Genomic DNA, 20,162 nt, shown 5'->3' with positions numbered 1-20,162 from the left:
ATTGAAATTTTTGCTGGTCACTTTCCACTTTACCAATTTGCTTACTTTGGACTTTTCATTTCACATTGTTAAGTATCTCAGCATAATGTAAGCCATCAACAGGCTTTCCAGCATTGCGTTTAGCATAGTCATCACCTAAGCAACTTATACTGCAGTACTGAAACTATTTATTATTTAGGCTGTAATAAACTTAGATGAATAGTGTTATGAAGCATATAGACAGATAGACAAATGGATAACTAGAAATACTGACAATTTCACAGTAGTTTGTGATGCTCCTGCATTGGCCCAGTAATCAAGGAGCCTCAATTTTTGCCACTGGCAACAGTGGAGAACATACACACTGGCAGGATAATAAGTACACACACAGTAAAGTTCAATTTCCCTTAAGAGCACACAGCAACCACAGTCAATCTGGGCTGGTTTCTCCCTCTTACTCCAGATCCCCAATAAGACTCCCCACTGGCACATCTCTGCTGAGTAGCCAAGCCAAAAACCTCCAGCCCCCTCTCTGTCCAACCAGTGCTTCATGCCCCTGCCCAAGCAGCTGACATACAAACACACACACACACACACACACACACATACACACTTTGAAGTTTGATTTATATACAAACACACACACACCTGGGAAAGGCTAGCACAGGTTTACTAGCTATGCCCCCTTCTGCCCAAACTATAAGGTAGTTCTGACTGCCACCAGCCACTCTTTATCAGCTACTTTAAGGCCCTTAGCAAAGGGTGGCCAATCCTACTGAGTAATGTTACTATTAATCCAAATGGTAATTTGACCAAGGCCAAGGCTATTAAGAGTGGCCTGCACAATGTCACCAAATAGATATATAAGTACTCTAAGAGCTTAAATATGTCTCACAAATCAGCCACAAATATAGGTTTAAATATATTTAAGAATAAATAAAAGAACAAGAAAAAAATGTAATAATCACAGTAACTTCAGAGTTCAAAATCACAGGAAATATTTAAAACAACATTGCAGGACAGTCTCAAATAAATAAAGAAAACATCTAAGCTATACTTTACTATAGTCCTATCTGAATCTAAAATAGTTACTATGCTCTAAAAACTTACTTACAGAGCAACACTCAGGCAGAAGTGGTGAGTGGATATTTCCATATCAAAGACAAGATACAAAATTCCCTCTTTTTCTCACTCAGAGAGTTTTTAAATTAATATCTTAAATATTGTTTCTAGGATACTTGCAGCATGACATCACTTTTTGTCACCTGATTTCAGTTCCCAGGCTAAACCCCCAGAATTGAGCATCTCCCTGTGAAAACACATAGCCTTCAGATGTTTGCTACTGCTAGGAGACATAAAATGATAAAACACTTACAACACAATGCAGAAGGCTCCCTAGTTTTAGACATCCTGTCTCTTTGCTGCATTGAAACTAACTTTTATGACGCAATAATAAAACAATTTAATTTTAACTATTTTCTTGAAGTTTTGCAAGTTAACCCTCTATGTTCTAGTTCTCAGTGTTAAAACATATACATTTACACACACACAATAGTTTAGATAATTTCTATTCTTTTCTAGAAGGGCACACTGTGGACACATCCCCAAGCCTAGTACAATTCTGTACCAGCAGCCTGATACACACATAGCATACAGTTCCAATATAGTGGCAACACAAGAAATTGCATCATGCTGGTATGCAAATGACATATAATTATTTACAAAATTCCAGCTAGCTGGGCTGGCAGTATTGCCCTTTGTCACATAGTTCATCAGCCAGACTTTTCAATATACAAAGCAAAGATGTTAGGGAGGAGAAAATCTCACTTATTGTAGTCCTCCTGCAGTTTACAAAAGATATTTGCAATCTGGTTGTGTAGTTCATCAAGCATTCTAACATGGAGGTCATCAAAATGATGCAGGATGGGGACTACAGTCCTGAGATTCTCCTTGCTCCTGCATAACTCATTAGTGATCATAATCTATACTTTGAACATTAGGAAGATCCTCCCATGCTTGTATCCTGGCTTCATGTTTGATGTACACATGAAGCAAACACAGCCTCATGAGGGGTCCAGTTAGGTGCTTAGTAATTTCATAATCACCTTGAAGTCACCATTCTTCACAGTTCACTGGTGCAATACTCACAATTCATGGAATGTTCTAGAAAATGGCTGTGTATAAATTTTAAATTTCTCTCACATTCATGGGGTGCATCCTCTACATATATATCATACAAGTAAATGTCATATGCTGACACATTCTCCAGAATGCTCAGTGTCCAGGGGACATTTAGTGACATACGTCAGTATCTGTCAGTTTTTGCAGATGCACACCAATGGAATTGTGTAATTTGCTATGTTGCTTAACCATGTTAATTATGCTGGGTACAAAACATAGTTAAATGAAAAACTAGGCCCCTTACATCCTCAGCAATCTATGAGAAAAACCTAGGGTGTATATTTCAGCAAGTGGGTAAGTGAAATCTTATTTCTGTTACCAAATATTGAAGTTTGTTGATTTTTCTCAGAGTGCAAAGGTATCTGTATACATGCATTTTAGAAAGTGTTAGATATTGCTTGCTTATGGATCTTCACTAGTGCTGTTTGCTTTTGCTCATTTGTCCTGTAACTCATCTGAGAAACTCTGAAGACACATGATAATGGTGATGCTGTATACTTGAAAATACTGAAGTACCCTTAGTATTCAAGTTATCATGTGGACCATAAAATGCCTAGCCATATATACCTTTAAGCAGGAAAAACTTAAAAGTTTTTACCACCCTTTTCAAGAACTTTTTAGTGCTCACCTGCATCATGTAGAACATGATAACCCTGGTGTAAATTTGTGTCTACCTATCCAGTAATCAAGACTAGCCTTAAATGTAGACAGAGAAGTGCTTTGCTTGACCTGTAGCAGAAACTTAATCCATAGGCTAGGAACACATTGAGTCTGGAATCTATTTCTCCAGCAAGTCTTGTTCATTTGTTGGTGTACATTTAAGTGCTTAGTCCAGGTGTTTGTAGAGCAACTATTTTTCTGAAGAAATAGGAGGTTGAATAGGACTGGGTCTATCATGGCTCAAAATAATTTAATAAAGATATTTTGTTATTTAAAAAAAAAAAGAGCAACACACAGGTCATCTCACAGCAACCCATAGGTTACCGAGTATAAATAGAGTCATACTACTTTATTAGAATAGTTGAAGTATTCAATACCTTTGATTTTTTTTTTGTTAGAAATCTTTGGGGCCTTTCCAGTTGAGAAATATGTCTGCATTTGTACATCCCAAAGGGAGCACTGAGTACAGGGGTAGGATGACTTTTTTGGATCACAAGGATATTCCCTTGGAAATTAAACTGCGCCAGATCAAAAGATGTCTTGACTGTGGTGGAAACATGATGATGGAATGAGACAAAGTTATCCCCGTAAGGACCTAGACCATATCTGTCTGAAGAAGAGTACCATTTATAACATATGAGAAGGGGACAATGCTACCCATTTTTATCATTTAGTTTGAAACCATTTTCAGTAGACCAGGTATGTGCATATTCCAGCCCTTTTTGGAGTAGTTTAGTATCAGTGAATGGGTAGATAACACTGCTCAGTTTGCAGTCATAACTTGGTCAACCACACTTCTGGGATACCGACTTAGATGTCTGCAAAATAAATGCCATACAGGAGAGGGCCCATGTACTGATCTCTGTGGCACCATCACGCTAGTTACAAATTTATGTTCAGACAGGGAACCTGCAACTTGCACATTTTTGGATCTGTTGGATAGCCAGTTTGAAATCAAGCATACAATGTAGTGGACTACATTAAACTTGTCTGATTTTTCAATAATACCAGCATGGGTGATAGTGTCCAAACCTTGGCCAGGTCATGATAAGCCATGTGCATAGAATGACCACTGCCCACAGCCTCTGTAACTTTTCCAAAGAAACTTAGTAGGTTCAGAAGACAGGATATGCCCTTTATGAAACCAAAGTGACTGAGATCTAGATCGGTTAAGTTGCCTATGTTTGTATAAATGAGCTCTGCCATGATACGACTGGTATAAAGCTGATGAGGCTGATGGATCTGTAATTACCCGGTCTGTAGAAAGGCCACCCTTGTGTAGAGGAGTCAAAGTAGCTGTTCTCCAGGCATCAGGAAAAAACCCTATAGACTGGCTGAGGATGAACAGTTTCTATAGTGACTCAAGCAGCACATACTTGGCAGTGTTAAGAATGCAGCCAGATATGTTGTCAGGTCCCATGGAGATATTATTTTTAGCCTTTGATAGGGATTTTAAGAATTGTTCCATGGTGTTCACACGAGAAAAGTACAGTTTTGTACCTACCATAAATGTAGATGTTCGAAGATCCACATTGCTGCAGTCCTTACACTTGGGTAGTCCGCTGTCCTCGGTCGGCCCGAATATCAAAGTATAAGGCTGACGTCGGTCAAGGCGCATTAGACTGACATCAGGACGTCAGGGTACAAATGCGCATGACCGACGTCATAACCTCAGTCTTTTCTTGCCCCAGATGTCAGAAGACCCTAACAAGAAAGGTCAAAACCCAAAGACAACAAACAACCAACCAACCACCCTAGTACTAATAATATGTACAATATATACAATATACACAATATTTACAATCCAACCCACACAACCGCCTCTAACTACAGAGGGGAAGGAGGGAGGGTAAATTGGACTGCAGCAATGTGGATCTTCGAACATCTACATTTATGGTAGGTACAAAACTGTACTATGTTCTTCATCTCACATTGCTGCAGTCCTTACACTTGGGTAGAATCCCAAAGCAGAGGTAAGGGAGGATGGCACAACTATAAAGAAGCAGGAGCTGCCAAAATGCCCTGTAAAATAGCAGTGGCAAAACCAGCCCTAGATTTAGAGTAAAGTGGAAGGTGATAATGCTTAGAGAAAGTATGCACAGAACTCCAAGTAGCTGCCTCCAAGATATCTTTAGTTGCCACCCCTTAAAAGGCTGTTGAAGTGGCAGTAGCCCTAGTGGAATGAGGCCTAATCCCAGCTGGAACCTCCTTGCCATGATGGGAATAACAGAAAGCAATGCAAAACCCAATCCACTTAGAAATAGTTTGTTTTGACACAGGCTTGCCCTGAGAACTCAAAGCAAAAGAAACAAATAACTGCTGAGACTGCCTGAACCCTTTAGTTCTGCTCAAATAATATCGCAACTGCCTGTGTATATCCAAAGTGTGCAAAATCTTTTCCCCTTTATTTTGGGGTTTGCATAAAAGGTAGGCAAATGAATAGTTTGGTTTAAAGACACACTAGAAACCACTTTAGGCATAAAGGAAGGATTAGTACGGAAAGATACCCTATCCTTATGGAAAATTAAGAAAGGCTCAACTGCCATAAGGGCCTGTAATTCAGAAACCCTTCTCGCAGAGGTAATGGCTAACAAAAAGCAGTCTTCCATGATAAATATTTCAACTCAGCAGTAGCTGCAGGCTCAAAAGGTTGTAGAGTGAGTTTCTCCAACACAAAATTGAGATCCCAAGCAGGAGTAGGAGCTCTCCGTGGGGGTCTTATATTCTTTGCCCCTCTAAGGAATTGCTTAAACAAAGGATGAGAAAACAATGGTGGGTCACAATCATAGTGAGCGGAAATTGCTGCAGCATGAATCTTAATAGAAGAGAAGGACAAACCTTTGTCCAGTAACTCAGTAAGATATTGAAGAGCCACACTTAAATTAGGCTTAGAAACATCAAATGCTTTTGCTGCACTCCAAAATAAAAATCTCTTCCATTTATCTGCGTACACTTTCCTTGTACTAGGCCTTCCGGCTTCCAAAATAACATTCAAAACTTGCTGTGGAAGCTGAAACCCTCCAGGGTTTAAAACAGAATATGCCAGGCTGTCAGGTGAAGAGAGTGAAGTTTGACATTGAGTAATTGACTGTTCTCCTGAGACAGCAGGTGTGGAATCGAAGGTAAAGGCCATGGAGGCTCCCGTACCAGACTTCTCAGTAGAGGGTACCAATGCTGTCGAGGCCAATCTGGAGCTATTAAAATCATCTTTGGCTTGTCCTGTCTGACCTTCAGAAGTACCTTTGGGAGGAGAGGCAGAGGTGGAAAGGCATACACATGAAGATTGCTCCAATTGAATGAAAGAGCATCCACTTTCCAAGCTGTGGGATGAAAACTTTTTGTGCAAAACTTTGGCAGCTGGTAGTTTAGTGGAGAAGTGAACAGATCTATGTCTGGAGTTCCCCATGACAATGTCAATTTCTGAAATACATGAGGATCCAATTTCCACTCGTGGGGATCCATAATTTGTCTGCTCAACATATCTGCTAAGGAGTTCTGTGCTCCCGGCAGAAACCTTGCCTGAAGATTTAGCTGTAAACTGAGCGCAGTCTCCCACAAAATCATTGCTTGTCTGCACAGAGGATAAGAATGTGTTCCCCCTTGCTTGTTGATGTACCACATGACAGTTGTGTTGTCTGTTAGAATCAGCACCTGCCCTGGAAGAAGTAACTCCTTGAAAGCTATTAATGCAAACTGGACTGCTAACATCTCCTTCATGTTGATATGTAGATGTTGTAGTCTGGCAGGCCACGTGTCTTGTACCCACTTTCCATTTAGATGAGCTCCCCAAGCTTTGTCTGAGGCATCTGTCGTTAGAATCTGACTCGCCTCTGGCCGGGTCACAGAGAGTCCCTTGTTTAGGTGACATTCCTGAGCCCACCACAAACATTCCTTTTGAATGCAAGGTATTATCTGAATGACAGTGTCCATATCTTGGCAGTGCTGTGTCCATACATTTTTGAGATACCATTGTAGCTTCCTCATATGCAGTTTGGCATTGGGAACCACCAGAATACAAGATGCCATGAACCCCAAGGCTTGAAGGACTGTCCTTGCAGTCAGCCTGGACTGATGAGACAATTGATGGAAGTAAAGAGAAAGATTCTTTTGTTTGTCCGGGGTCAAAAAGGCCATCTGGGATGCTGTATTCAGTCTCACACCCAGAAAGCACATGTCCTGAGAGGGTACTAGACTGGACTTTATTTCGTTCACAGAATACCCCAGGCATCTTAGCACTGCTATCACATAGTGTAGATGATGAAGAAGTTCGTCCTTTCCTTGAGCCAGAATCAGGCAATCGTCCAAATAAGGATAGATCTGTATTCCTCTTAGCCTGAAGAAAGCTATCACTGGAGCCAGAACCTTCGTGAACACTCTGGGTGCAGTAGATAAGCCAAAGGGCAATGCAGAGAACTGATAATGAGAAGTCCCAGTCCGAAAACGTAGATACTTCCTGCAACTTAGCCTGATAGGAACATGAAGGTAAGCCTCCTTGAGATCCAGAGTCACCATCCAGTGATCTTTGCCCAGCAGAGGTAAAAGCTGTTGTAACGTCAACATTTTGAACTTGGGAATGTCCAGATAAGTGTTGAGGATGGATAAATCCAAAATTGGTCTCCACGTGTTCCCCTTCTTTGGTACTAGGAACAAGCGAGAATAAAATCCTAGGCCCACTTCTGACAGAGGGACCGGTTGTATGGCTCCTATTTGGAGCAGCAGAGAAATCTGTTTGTGAGCCTCTATTCTTTGCTGAGGAGGAACGCCTGGCATGCCTTTGAAAGGAGGCAAGGTATGGAAATAAAACCTGTAACCTTGGTGTATGATATCCAATACCCATCTGTCTTGGGTAATTAAACTCCAATTTTCCTTGAAAAGTGCCAACCTTCCTCCCAAAGGTGCTGCCAGACGAGAAGGCTCTGGCAGCTGAAAAGGTAGGTCATTGGGTCTGTTTACGAAAGGACTGACCCCTGCCCTCACCAAGACTGTGCAGGTGAACTCCCTGTTCTAGGCCTGAAAGAGCCCTGAGCTCTGCCCCTACCACGTCTAGACCTACCCCTAGACTGGGAATCATAAGAAGAATACGTCCACCCCTTGGTAGGCCAATTTCTGCTAAATTTCGGAGGCTGAACCTGCAAAAAATCTTTAACAGTCTGCATAGACTTAGCCTTGTCTTCCATTTTCTTTAAGACTGCCTCAACAGGTGAACCAAATAACACATCAGATTGTAAAGGAGCATCTAAAATCCTTGTCTTAACATGGTCAGATAAATTCTGATCCCTAAGCCAGGCGTGCCTGCGAAGAACTGACCCAGTGGCAGCCACCCTAGACGAGGCCTGTACAGCATCAAAACCACATTGCAAAGAATGCTTACCCACTTGTTCAGAGACATGTACCAAATCTTGTAACTCTTTACACTCAATACCTTCCGCCAGAGCATCTACCTTAGACTTCAATTGAGACAGTAAATAGTTTTGGTATTTCAACATGTGAAACTGGCAATTCAGAGCCCTCATAGCTAGGGTGGAAGAAGTATAGACTTTCTTTCCCCATCTATCCAAAGCCCTGGCCTCTTTATCTGGAGGTACCGGATTTTTAACAACAGAAGCCTTAACACCCTTAGGCCCCTGACTAACAGTTTCTGGGTCCGCCCTAGGACTCTTAAAAAGATACTTATGAGCTTCAGGCACCCTATAATACCTATCCAGCTTAACAGGAGCAGGAGGCAAAGAATCAGGATTAAGAGAAGCCTCTGCAAACACATCCTCCACAACATCCAGAACAGGAGGTATAGCCAAAGGCCTATGCTGGGGTAAAAACAAAAATTCCCTAAGCCTTTTCCTGGAATCAGAGAAGTCCTGACCTTCCCACTTAAAATGCTCCCTCATGGAATGAAGAGTCTCTGAAAAAGAAAAATCCTCAGGAGGAGAAGCAGGAGGAGTAGAATCATCCACATCAGAATCAGAATAAGGAGAATACTCCTGCAAGTCTTCAGTCAAGACTCTGAAACATCTGAAGCCTGCTCAAAACTCCCCAACTCAGGTTCCACCCTAGGCCTCTATCAGGAGGGGCAAAGAACCTCTAATCAAGGTAATCAAATCTTCTGCCATTTTAAGCATATGCTTCTTGGGCACAGATCCTGAAGAACTAGGAGTGACACCAACTGAAGCTAAACCTGGCCTGCCTCTGGGAGAAGCCTTGGAAACAGAAGGAGAAGGCCTAACCACCCTAGGAAGGGAGGGGAGTACAGTAACCTGAGAAGCCCCTTCAGCCTGACCTGCCTCCTGAGAGGCCACATCCTGCAATAACAAGGTCTCCCCCTGGGACTCCAGAGAAACCTCCGGTGGAACCACCGGCTCCACCGACACCTCTAAAGAACCGGCGTCCGGTACGGACGACTCGTCTAGCCTGGGCTTAGCTGCTTTATCCTTGCGCTTCTTGAAGAAGCGGACGCGGAGCATCCGACGGCATATTATAATTGCACCGCTTCCGAAGACTAACCTGGCACAATCTAACCTTCTCTTAATAGTGCGCTTATTGAATCTAGCACAAAAGCGACACCCAACAACGTCGTGCTCAGGCCCTAAACAAGGAATACACAAAGTATGATAATCTCTATGCGGTATCTGTTTCCCACAAGAAATACAGTTATTCACTTTTTCTGACATCCGGTAAACCACTGAGGCAAGAAAAACTAAAATATTCCCAACGGGGTACTTAGCCAACTTTGACTCGGTCTGAAACTCCGAATTCGAAAAATTTCAGAACGCCGAACGGCACTTGCAACACTGCTTCTGCATCGGACCATGCGGCAAAAAAGACTGAGGTTATGACGTCGGTCATGCGCATTTGTACCCTGACGTCCTGATGTCAGTCTAATGCGCCTTGACCGACGTCAGCCTTATACTTTGATATTCGGGCCGACCGAGGACAGCGGACTACCCAAATGTAAGGACTGCAGCAATGTGAGATGAAGAACATCTACATTCTCAGAGATGGTGAAGGCAACAATGTGGATAGCAGGGGAAAAGTTAGCACTAAGTCTGTCTGGTAATATATTAGCTGTATCCTTGAAGTCAGAATGGATGATATTATTATGGATGAGCTCAGTGCAATGTTGGATGTTATTTCTTAATTTTCTGACATAAATGAAGAAAGATTTTGTCGTTTCATTTGGAATCTGTAGCAGCTTTAAGTTCTTACTTTGATTTACTTTTTCTAATAGTGTTTTTAAGCTTCTTCTTGGTGTATTTCACAGTCACAATATTTGCAGCTATTACAGGCATTATTTACAACTATGAGAGAATATCGACATCTGGCAAAAGAAATCTGCAATCTAGGTTTCACAGTTAAGAAAATATAGTAGCTGGTCATGTGACAGTATGCAGAAGAACTGCCTGGGAGCAAGTATGACTAGTGTTCACTGAAAGTGAAGACAGTCATCAGAGGTAGTCCCTGACAAGCTGATGTACACTTAACATAAGTCTCCAAAGCATTTACAGCTATTCAGTTTTTTTGAGATAAACCTTTAGTTCATGTTTGAAGCTATGTTATTCATGTCTTGTTCCGGACTGTGGGAGCCATCTTAAAGAATGCTTTTTCTGTTGTACTTCATTTAAATGGGGTCGAACTTGTAGTGATGGGTTATTGTCTGTGAGACTATAATCAAATTCTCTGAGTAGCATAGTTTCTAAATGTGGGCATTATTTCACATTCAAAAGTTTATAATTAAGGGTATTGAGCAGAAGTTCTATTCTGACTTCTACACTAAGACATCTTAGTGCAGTAGAGTTTCCGATTATTGGTTAGACTGACACAGTAGAGTATCTTGTTTTTGGTAGTTTGAAGAAAGGAAAGGTTCATTGCAGAGGTCTTGACAAGCAGAGGAAGTGCATATTCTAATGTCAGAATAAGACGGATGACCACTGCATGTCTAGGTAAGCCGCAGTGGTGCAGCATTAGCATTGTCGCCTCACAGCAAGAGGTTCTCCCGTTCGATTCTCGGCTGAAGCGCCTTCTGTGTGCACCCTGCATGTCCTCCCCGTGGTCGAGTGGCGTTCGAAAGACATGCACGAATGAGCGTGCCATCGTTGAAGGTTGGGCATCGGGCTGGCACCACAGCACCGTAAAAATTGACTGCCAATCATTAGCGGACCAGAGTTCCACTGTAGCAACCCCTAACCAGGAAAAGCCAAAAGAACAACAACCACTGCATGTCTACATTCTGGTGTGAGAAGACTGATGGCCACGGTACATCTAGATTCTGGTGCAAAAAGACTGATGACCACACCATGTCCCAGATTCTGGATTGAGAAGACTGATGACCACAGCAGGCCTAGATTCTGGTGTGTGAAGACTGATGACCACGACACCTCTAGATTCTGGGGTGAGTAAATTGAAACAGAGTATGCAGCTTTTGCTGACTTAATACCTTGTTCTCCTAAGTTTCCACATGAGTTGCAGAAGAAAAGAGCCAGTAGAATTCTAAGATATCTTTGTGTTTACGTTCCAGGAAGTGGATTATGATCTGCATTGGTTATGATAAATCCGGGCTGCTGGGGGTCAGTCTCTATTCCACTGCTGTAGCTAGAACTTGGAATAAAGTTCCTATGCCAATCAGGTCTATCACAGAACTTCATCTTTCCATACCATTCCTAAAAGATGTTCTCTGAGCCTCCTGGCTTTTTCCTATTTCTCATCTTAGACAAGACATAGCTCTTTATACCCTTCATCACCTTTCTTGTCCCCCCTTTAAAGCACTAAATAACTTAACTTGCTTATCCTCCTCTAATACGTCACTTTATTGTACTTCTTAAACTACTATACCTACTTCTAATTAGCACAACTAAATTACTATTCCATCACTACTTCTCTGTTAACACTCATACTTGCTTATCTCCCTAAATACCTCACTCTTATTGTATTTCTTAAACGACTCCTATCTTATACACCACTCTTCTATCTGTAAAGTCTCAGTATAAGGCTTGCAGATTTAATGTTTTTGAATATCAATACAAATTGTATCATGTTATTATGCTATGTATTGACTAAAACTGCTTTATAAAATTTGTTATTATAAATATTGATCCCATTAAATATGATATCTTGGAGCTTTTCTCACTGGACCTCCTCTGAAAAAAGGCACCTATGTCCAGTCAGACTTTCCTGGTAAACAGATGTCAATAAATAAATAAATAAATAAATGATGGGGTCATATGACTCCACTTTTTTCTTGTTCCAAACAGCATCACTGTAGTCTTTTTTTGGTGTTGATTATTAATTTGTTTTTAGTAAGCCAGTGGATACCCACAGTCACCTGCTGGTATGGAGGAGAAAAGACATTGCCAATGCATCATCATGCGGTACTAAATTGCACATACATATTCCACCTACCTAGTAGTTGCACCTCGAGGATATCACCCTGTTGAAACATTCTCCTCAATGCACTTTCCCTCCGTATGGCATCATTATGTACACTAAAAGAGTGTGATAAAGTTAACAATGATGCCATCTGCTGAGCACACTAACTGACAGTTGCACAAGATCCATCCCTTCTGGGTGTATTGCTCTTCTGCACTTACAGCAGTTGAGGTTTTAATTGATATTTGGGTGCAATCAGTTGCACAAGGTTAGAGGAGAAATTAGCTATGGTATAGAACCATAAATACAAATCATGCATACCTACATATGCGGAGGTCCTCACCAGAAACATACCTAAACACCAGAGACATCCCAAACACAAGCACGCTACACATAATGCTTCCTCTGCAGTACACAATACACATAATAGCTGATGGGGTCTATATTACATTATCGAAGTTTCAAAACTTCGAATCTAATATGGTCAACACCATATAACTGAAGTTTTGAAACATCGAAAATGTAATAAAACACAGCAACCTACAAAAACAAACCATTTAAACACTCTAAGCAGGGGGACAAGCCCCCTGCACCCCCCATGGGGGGGTCTGTGCCCCACACACACCCCGCTATTTAAATATACCAACTCCAAGATTGCACTACAGAGCAGAAAAGGGAAATCTTCCCTTTCCGTGCTGTATGGAGATCTCGGTTAAAAGATTTGAAGTTTCAAGACTTCGATCATATGGTATCGATTATATCAGATTTGAAGTTGTGAAACTTTGATCTTCTGATATAGACCCTAGCTGATGCACTAGTCTCTCACCTGTCAAGCACTTAAGGCAAAACAAAACAACAAACATATTAGTCATAGGTGATTCCATCATGAGACACACATGTGCCTCTCACCAGGCTGACTAAGGAAAAGGTCAAAGTCAGCTGTGTGTCAGGTACTAGGATCTGCCATATCACACATGCACTCAAGCCTCTGAACAACAGGTACTGTTACGACTTTGTCACAGTCAATGTTGGTGTAAACGACTTGAGATGTACCTCTCTGGACTGTATGAAGAAAGACATGACTGAGCTCTCAGATTATGTGTGTCAGGCAGTTATGTCCCTAGCCTTAAGCAGCATTTTACCTTCACCTAGGATGATGCCTCACTACAAACAGAAAATGACTGACTTCAATAATTGGCATAGTTTCTGGTGTCATTCTAAGAGGATCCAGTATCTGTCAGCCTGGGATGACATGATCGAGAGACCTCGATGCTTTGCCCGAGATGGTCTTCATCTGTCACCCCTGGGATTTTGGCTACTGGTTAAGGCTCTTGCCACCCCCATTGTGCCATTTTTAGGCAGCATCTCAAGGACAAAATTCCCAATGTAAAAACTCCATCTAAAAACAGCCTCAAGGTTATGCTGCTAAATGCTAGGAGTCTTAACATGAAACTGCACTCACTGGAAGCAGTCCTCACCTTGGAAGATACAGACATTAGTGCAGTCACAGGAGACCTGGTTCAAGGCAGTGGAGAGCACCCCAACCATACTAGGTTACACCTCCTTCCACATGTTCAGACCACAAACTGAAGACATGAAAACTAAAGGAGGCAGTATATCAATATTCATTAAAGATAAATACACCTCCAGATTGGTTAAACAGTACGATGCCCTGGAGATACTTCAGGTGCAATTAACTGTTGGTAGGACACCTATTAAAGTCAATGCCAGCTACAGGACTCCCTCCATGAATCAGGACACCCACTCGGCCTATTTGGATCTACTTGATTCTATCAAGATACCGCTGATCACCAACAGTAGTTTTGTGCGACTAACCATTGACTGGGTAAATTACTCATGCTCAAACTCACTTGCCCAAAGGTTCTACAACTTCATTAACTCCGATGCCCTGGAAAAGCTAGTTGACACCCCCACAAGGGGTGCCACCATCCTTGATCTGGTGCTTACCAATATGGGAGACCACTGTAGCACCCCCACTGTGAGGTCTTTCTTGGTGAGATCTGACCACAAATCAGTCTCATTCTGATAACTATCACACCTGACCCCCCCAGCACCAACTAAAGTAAAAAACTTCTCAAAGCATATTATAACCTCTTACGGGATGGTATAAATAGCTTCACTGCACCACCCCCCCCTCAGATGGAGCTGGCACCTATTGCGACTTCTACACCAATGCTTTATACAAGCACCTGTATAACTGCATTGACTCAGCCGTATCTGATAAGACCAAAACAAGCTCCTCAAGGAAGAGTAAACCTGCCTGGTGGACAACTGCCATTAACAGGCTTTACAAATAATAAGAAGAAATAAGAAGAAATTGCTGTCTAAGAGTAATAGGGAACAAGCCCTAAACTGGATATACTCCATCCTCAGCTTTAACCAGCAAATAAGACTTCTTGTGAAGTCCTCCAAAGCAAACTATGGATCCAAATTAGCTTCCTCAACTAAGGACAACCATAAGGCATTCTTTAGTTACATCCATAACCTAAATGGAAAGGCCAGATTTGTGCCAAACTGGTAATTAATGATACCACATATACTGAGCCTGTGGACATAGCTAACCTGTTGGCTGACAAGTTCTGTGAAAACTTCACTCTCCTGTCCCTGACACACGTACCCCATGACATCCCTAGCACCTGACCCCTACCTAGTATCTCTAAGGAGCATTTCATAAATGCTCTCTCTAAGACCAAAAACAAAGCATCTATGGGATCTGATAACATCTCAGGCTGCATCTTACATGGGCTCCTACAAGAATTTGCAACACCATTGGGTACTCATGTCAGTCATAGTCTAAGCACCGGCTTCATCCCTGCTGAATGGAAAATGGCCACCATTATTCCCTTGCACAAAGGTGGTGCTTGCACTGACCCCGGGAACTACAGACTTATTAGCCTAACTAGCCTTATCTGCAAGGCTATGGAGTGACTCATTATGAATATTATCAATGAAGACATAGGTAATCTCCAAACACTTGACCCTACTCAGTTTGGATTTGTTAATGGAAGATCATGCCTGTTAAACCTGGTGGACTTCTTTGAGACAGTCACCAAGGCCCTGGATGAGGGGAAATCTGTGCATACAGCCTACCTAGACTTAGCCAAGGCATTTGACACTATCCCCCACTTAGGCATAATTGACAAACTCACCCAGCTAGGTATCAACCCTTATATTGCTAGATGGGTTGCTAACTGGCTCACTGATAGAACCTGTATAGTCAAAATAGGGGAATCCACCTCCAGCAGCAGACCTGTAAGCAGTGGTGTTCCACAGGGATCAGTCCTGGGACCTCTACTATTGGAATCTATTTCTCTGAAGTACAAGCAAAAACTAAGGGTCTGTGGCTGAAAAAGTTTGCTGATGACTGCAAACTGGGAGCAGTTATAGAATCTCCAAATGATGTTGACATCCTACAAGAGGGTCTTACATATGATTGTTGCCAAAGTTGTGGCCTTAAACTCAATGGGTATTATCATCCCTTTTGGTAAGAGCAATGCTCCTAATAACTACCATATCAATAGCAGCACCCTAGGTACACAATCAGTGGTGAGAAACCTGGGCACACAGGTTGACAGCAACCTTACCTTTGATCACCATGTCTCCACAGTGGTAAGAAGGGCATTCTATCTTGTTCATCTCATAAGTAAGGGCATTGCCTCCAGGAAAAAAAAGAAGTTATAACCTCCCTGTACTCTTCCCTCATCAGGTCAATAATGGAGTACAACTCCCCTTTTGGTATGTACCGTTCCAAGAACCTGCAGCAATTTGAGAGACCATAAAGGTTTCTCACAAGTAAAATTCAATGTCTTCAGCATTTGTCCTATGTGGATCATCTCAAATCACGGTCACTTTATTCTATTTCATACAGACTATTCAGAGGTGATCTCTGCCTTGCATATAAGGTAATCTCTGACCCTGCTTTACTGGAAATGCTACATATCCGCAAGTCAATTTGTACACAGGTTACTCACTCTAAAGATCTTAAGCTGGAATGTGACATTAATAGAACCTGCTGGAGAGACAGATGACAGATTTGTCTACCAGAGGTTACCACACCTTTGGAACAGACGTCTACTTTATGTCAAACAGAGCACCTCATTGTCCCTCTTCAAATGCAAGCTGGACAATTGGATGGGTAACCGTAAGTTCACCCCAGGGGGTTCCACTTGCGTCCCTCTTGGACAGGGACAATAGATGCTGATTGTGGAAATAACTGTAGAACTTGGTTAGGCTTGTAAGTGCACTAGGGTCATTAGCATAGTAAACCCATATGATCCTATAAATGGCAGTCTGTCATTCTAAAGGTTTACTTAAAATTAGATGCATTCATCCGCCTTGCTGCACATAGGTGCCAAGAACTACCTTAATATACAGCTAGCAGTTATCTACCATTACAGCATTTCCTCTGTGTTGCTGAAATGTTCCAGAGAGCAGTATACCAAAGGCTCAAGCAAACCTTTGTTTCTACTGGGGCCAGGTTACCTCACAAGCTGTTCAGAACATGTAGGGGGCACACAATCTGCTCTGTCTAGCCTATATCTGTCTTTGACAGAGAACTGTCTTAACTGCAGCCTGGCAAAGCCAGGCTGGCTATCTTCTCAGGACAGGATGCATGCATAGCTCATTCACTAACATCACCTATAGTAACCTTCCTGACTGTAGTACATTATTTGCATCATGCATTTTCCTGGGATAGCCTGTGGAATCTACAAAGTTATCAAATACACAAAATTCATAAGGTAACTGTGGCCTATGCCCTTTACCTTTGAGAAAATAATGACATATCTTGTTGAATGCCCATAACATCACACACACTGTGTTTTGAAATAACATGCATATTGCTGGAAGTCTCAGTCATAATATGCCACAGTCATTAACATATGCATTGAATGTTTGTATGTGTTGAAATCACTTGGGTCCATAGCCCACCAAGGACATCGTTTGACATGCTACTCTATACACAACCTTCTTTTGGAATCTGACTTCATCCCTCAGAATTGTTTTCCAGGATGGAAGCACAGCATACATACTGGAAAGAGAAACAGTTTTCTGAAGAGTGTAATGAATATGTAGAGAAACAAATTGTTGCAGAATTAGATGCTGCATTATGGCAGATTCCTGGTGATGGTATCTGTTATAATTTTACAATGATTGCTCCCCCGTGTTGTTTTCTTTTTCCTGAGAGATATGAATGAATGGCTGTGCAAAGCTATTAATGAGAAAATGATTTGTTAAGGGATGGGAACATTTGATTTTCAAAAAAGATGCCCAGGAAGATACGAAAAGGTAATATGGAAGATATTATGAACTGATAGCCTAATATACTCAGTAATATTGACTATAAATAATTTAGCAAAATTATGCAGAAAGAATAAGTACAATTTAAACAAAAGTTTAAAGTCATGCAGTTTTTGTGTAAATGATAAAAATATAAACATATTGCTTTTAATTTGTGAAATAATAGTATTAATTGCAACGAAAATTGCAATGAAAGTACAGAGCTATTAGAATGTGACATGAATAAATCATTTGATTTTGTGGTATTTATAGAGTGTGTTGGATAGTTACAAAATTAATATAAAAGTACAAAACATATTGAGACGTACATAAAAGGAATAAGGTGTTAATCAAGTGTAGGTAAGATAAAAAATAAAAAAATTATAGAGGAGTTAAGAATGGCTGTCCTTTGAGTGGTCTGTTATTTGGGATCCTAACAAATGCAGTAATAGAGAAATATATTGTGACTTGTCAGGCTGCAAGGTGTGAAATAGCACATGTGGTTACATTACCTTTATGCATATTTTATGCAAATGGTTTGGCTACTGTTACCATTACTGAGACATGGATGGGGGTGTTTACTAAAGAACTTGACTATAGACTGAAGAAAGTAGAGTAGATGCTAAATATACAGATATGTAAGAGATATGGCTATGCATTTTCTAAAAGTAAATTTTGTTTTGAAAATAAAAACATTAGGAATGGCGTTTGGAAAACAGATAGTATGAAAGAAATTAGAACAGACTTGTTTTTTGCAATTTGCAAAGTAGAAGGGTCAATGGAACATGCATTTTTAAATTGTAATAAAAAAATCTGAAAAGCTGTTTCAAAAAAATGTTATATACGTAGCTATCCTTCCTATGTCCCTAGATAAATGAAGTTATGATGTATATAGGATAAATGATGCAGAAGATACAGCACAACATGATAAATTTATCGCAAGGGTAGTATGGGTTATATAGTTAACAAGGTCCGATGACTTTTTATATAAATTATGGGATTGTACTTTAATCTTGAAAACATTAAGACTGTAGTTGCAGCTAAAGGATATGGGAGATGATATCCTTTAATGATGTTGTAATCAGTGATAGTATTACTATTGCGTTTGCATTTTTGTTATGAATTTCTAATCAAGTCCTTTTTCTTTTGTTTATGATAAATTATTTTTAATTTTTGTATATCTATATAATATGAATGTGTATATACACTGGGTAAGGGTAATTAAAGGAAGTTCCACTCCTTTAGCAGATATGGGCTATCGAGTCTTTCACATGAAAATAAGGTACCTCCAGCCCAAGGCTCTGTATCTTCTTTACATGACACAGTCAGGTGTGCCACAACTCCATATGCTACACTGCCAGTGAAGGGAAGTAATCCAAGTACCTGGATGGGGAACAGAACCCACATCCTTATGTCCCAGCACCAAAGGTGCAAGTGCTTCTTGTTCAGACACTGTGATACCAGCTGCCTCATCTAGGACTCCCATATAGCGTCCTTATATAACTATATATGTAAACATCTCTCCCTTTCATATATACAGTATGTGTATATGTATCTACGTTTACACTGATGTTTGTGTTTATGGGCTCTTTATTTCACATTCAGGTCTTACTGTACTCCTTCACTGTACAGCAAACAGAACTCATGGGGTACTGTTGTGGACATGCAAATCATTTGCAGAATGCTTAATGTAATATTGTTGTAATATTATGGTGTGATGGGTGCAATATGAACTGAGTCACACAGGTAGAATGTATATAGAAACTGCATTTACTAAAAATATCATTCACACAGCTATACCTGTTGTGCTTGTATACATTTATGGAGATAATACAGGCACAATTAGGAAATTACCAATGCACAATGTAATATATTAATCTGTTATAACCACAAGTAAGGAAATAATTTAGTTTCCAAATGCACATTGCTAAGTTATTTTATAACTACTTTTTCATTGCCAGTTTCCATGCATGTTTTATTCTATGAACAGTAAACACAAACAGTAGTAAATGTGTGCAGTATAAATAAATATTTCCAAACTTACACCATAATTCTTAGGCATGATTATATGTTCTTGTAAAAGTCTGAGGTGTTAGGATCAGTGCATTTGCAATTAGAAACAAGTACATATTGTTGCATACTCCTGCTGAAATTTCAGCCATATGATGCATACTTTTAAACCTCAGCAGATTAGCTACAAGCTGCACTGTGTCACAAATATACAGAGTATATACAGTGTATAATTCATATACATATGGTAGACACAAGTACAGTTCTTAGGCCACAGTGGTGCAGAGGTTAGTGTTGTCACCTCACAGCAAGAGGTTCTCAGGTTCGATTCTTGGCTGGAGCACCTTCTGTGTAGAGTCTGCATGGCCTCCCCATGGTCGAGTGATGTCTAAAGACATGTAAGTAGGTACATGTGTGAATGCATGTGCCTTCTTTGAAGTTTGGGTGTCGGGCTGGTAAAACTTGGCACCATAAAAATTCACTGACAATCATTAGAAGACCAGAGTTCTGCTGTGGCAACCCCTAACCAGGAAAAGACACGGGTATGGTTCTTATGCCATGTGCACATTTTGCTATGAAAATACTTTGGGAAATGATAAAACATGCAGACTGTTAATCAGTATATCAGTTGTTAAGTGATACACAGAAGTTTCAGATTTATATGTTCCATAATCATA

At 40.8% G+C, this 20,162-nt stretch overlaps 1 long non-coding RNA gene across 1 annotated transcript in view; it reads right to left on the bottom strand.

The window, feature by feature from the left end:
* The window catches only part of LOC122813825, a 176,571-nt gene that overhangs the window by 7,970 nt on the left and 148,439 nt on the right, over positions 1–20,162 (bottom strand). The window lies entirely within an intron of this gene.

The sequence above is a fragment of the Protopterus annectens genome, chromosome 10.part0 (assembly GCF_019279795.1).
Source record: "Protopterus annectens isolate FY-2018-M chromosome 10.part0, PAN1.0, whole genome shotgun sequence".
In the NCBI taxonomy this organism is placed as follows: domain Eukaryota; kingdom Metazoa; phylum Chordata; order Ceratodontiformes; family Protopteridae; genus Protopterus; species Protopterus annectens.
This window is presented reverse-complemented; position numbering and strand designations above follow the sequence as displayed.